This window comes from Chrysemys picta, unplaced genomic scaffold (genome assembly GCF_011386835.1).
Source record: "Chrysemys picta bellii isolate R12L10 unplaced genomic scaffold, ASM1138683v2 scaf5809, whole genome shotgun sequence".
NCBI classification, from domain to species: domain Eukaryota; kingdom Metazoa; phylum Chordata; order Testudines; family Emydidae; genus Chrysemys; species Chrysemys picta.
Window position 1 is genome coordinate 1 of NW_027058509.1, and position 2,624 is coordinate 2,624.

The following is a 2,624-nucleotide window of genomic DNA, read 5'->3' on the forward strand; positions in this document are numbered from 1 at the left end:
TCCTGGCCAGAGAAATGAGCAGACCCCGAAAATGGGGACCTTGTCCCCCTCATAACCACAGCTAGTCAAGAACATTTTCTTCAAACCCAGCCCCAGCTAACGTGGCGTCCCTAGCAGGAGAAAGGTGGGCCATGAGCACAACAATCACCAAACCAGACACTTATCTCACTGAGAGTGGCGGCCGTTCCCCTCCCAGTTGGACGGCTTTTGCGTGACATCAACAATGCTCATGGTCTCGTCACTCCGGCTTGCTTTCCATCACATGAGGGCTTGAGTCTCTGAGGCGTGACTTCTTTTCCCTCGGTCCTAAACCCAGCACAAGGGGAAAACACAAATCCGTTACCATCTCTGTCGGCAACATCTCATAGGCTCTTCCTTTCGCCTCTCCCTCACGGCGGGGCTCCTCCCTCAAACCTCTTCCCATTACACCTTTAGCATTAGAACCAAAAAGCACCCCTTGCAACGGCACCCGACAGTCACTCTGCACAGCAGACTCTGGCCCCTCCCCAGCCGTAATCTCACAGAGCCCCATACCCAACGAGAAAGCACACGGCCTGTGAAGAATACTACAGCGAGCACAGATGAGAAATTCAGACCGTTGACCGCTTACTCACAGCCAATTATGTGGGAGTCAGAAAGCTGAGAACTGTTCATATCTGCTTATAAGGATGTCCAGTCTGCTCATGTCCACTTCTGCCACTTTCTCCTCAGGATAGGGCTCTTGGAAAATTCCTCTGGAAGCGCAGCTGCAAAAGCCAAGCATGAGCCATCACTACTTAAAGCTCTATTTGTTGCTTCAAATCTTGCCCTCATCCTGGCCTCCCTCTCCAATCCCATCTACATCAGCCCCACTCGATGAACAGAGACCAAGTTAACACCGACAGTTACAGCCCTGCATGGTTTCCGTCCCCTCCTACTTCTCCATGGCTCCCAAGACCTGGCCTGTGGGGATGCACACCTAGCACCCCTGCCTGTGTCCTATGAAGGGAGACGGCACGAGGACAGGAGAGGAAAGAGTGAGAAAGTTGGCCAACACACAAGAGGAGAGAGAGAGAGAGAGAGAAAAAAAAAAATGGGAGGAAAGCAAGCAGCTCACCACCTGGAGTCATCCTCCTGAATCCAACCTTCCGCTGCGGAGGAGACACCGTTCCTGACCAGAGAAATGAGCAACCTCTGAAAGTAGGGACCTTTTCCCCCTCGTAACCACAGCTAGTCAGGAACCTTTTCATACAAACCCAGCCCTAACTTAGTGGGCTTCCCTACCTGGACTCAGGTTGGGCGTGAGCAGAGCCCTCATGAAACAAGACACTTATCTCACTGACAGCGGCATCTCCTCGGCTCCCAGATGGATGGCTTTTGCGTGGCATCAACAATGCTCAGAGTCTCAACGCTCTCGCTCGCTTTCCATCACGAGGGCAGTAGACTCTGACGGGTGACTTCGTTTTCCTTGGTTCTAAACCTAAAGGGGGAGGGGGAGGCGAGCCAAAAAAATTAGCATCTCCGTCTGCAATGTCGCGTAGTATCTTCTTTTCACATCTCCCATATCCCACGGCCCCACCCTCAACCCATCTCCCATTACTACGTTACAACTGCAACTAGAAGGCACCCATTGTAATGGCACCCAAAATATTCACTTTCTTCAGGAGACTCTTGTCCCTTCCCCAGCCTTAATCCCAGAGCCTCATACCCAACGAGGAAGCACATGGCCTGTGAAGAAAACTACAGCGACTACACATGAGGAATTCAAAGCACTGACCTCTTACCTACAGCCAGGGATGCAGAAGGCAGAAACATGAGGACTATTCATGTCTCCTTAGAAGGATGTCCAGACTACTCAGGTCCACTTCTGCAATATTCTTGTCCGGCTAGGGCTCCTGGACGATTCCTCCGCAAACTAAGAAAGCCAAGCAAGAACTATCACTACACAGAGCTCTATTGGGGCGTCGAGTCTTGCCCTCATCCCTGCCTCCCTCTCCAGTCCCATCTACATTAGCCCCACTCGATGAACAGAGACCAAGGTAACACTGACAGTTACAGCTCCACTTTAGTGCCCAGTGCCCCTCATGGTTTTCGTCCGCTCCTACTTCTCCATGGCTACCGAGACCTGGCTAGGATGCACACCTAGCATGCCTGCGCGTTTCCTACGAAGGGAGGCGGCACGAGGAGAGGAGAGGAGAGTCAGCGAGAAAGTTGGCCAACACACTAGAGAAGAGAGAGAGACAGACAGATAGAAAGACATGGGAGGAAAGCAAGCAACTCACTACCTGGAGTCATCCTTCTAGATGCAACCTTCCGTTGCATAGGAGACACCGCTCCTGGCCAGAGAAATGAGCAGACCCCGAAAATGGGGACCTTGTCCCCCTCATGACCACAGCTAGTCAAGAACATTTTCTTCAAACCCAGCCCCAGCTAACGTGGCGTCCCTAGCAGGAGAAAGGTGGGCCATGAGCACAACAATCACCAAACCAGACACTTATCTCACTGAGAGTGGCGGCCGTTCCCCTCCCAGTTGGAAGGCTTTTGCGTGACATCAACAATGCTCATGGTCTCGTCACTCCGGCTTGCTTTCCATCACATGAGGGCTTGAGTCTCTGAGGCGTGACTTCTTTTCCCTCGGTCCTAAA

The 2,624-nt window shown here is 52.2% G+C and overlaps 1 long non-coding RNA gene across 2 annotated transcripts; it reads right to left on the reverse strand.

Annotated features, from left to right (window-relative positions):
* Positions 1-7: 7 nt before the first annotated feature.
* Positions 8-2,613, reverse strand: LOC112061530 (uncharacterized). Of its 2 annotated transcripts, none has more exons than XR_010597614.1 (3): positions 1,764-2,613; positions 615-1,459; positions 8-306 (listed from the first exon to the last, which is right to left on the reverse strand). It is a non-coding gene; the product is annotated as an uncharacterized LOC112061530 (long non-coding RNA). The 2 variants fall into 2 exon arrangements; XR_010597613.1 differs by having other exon boundaries at positions 1,757-2,613.
* Between the last annotated feature and the right edge of the window lie 11 nt (positions 2,614-2,624).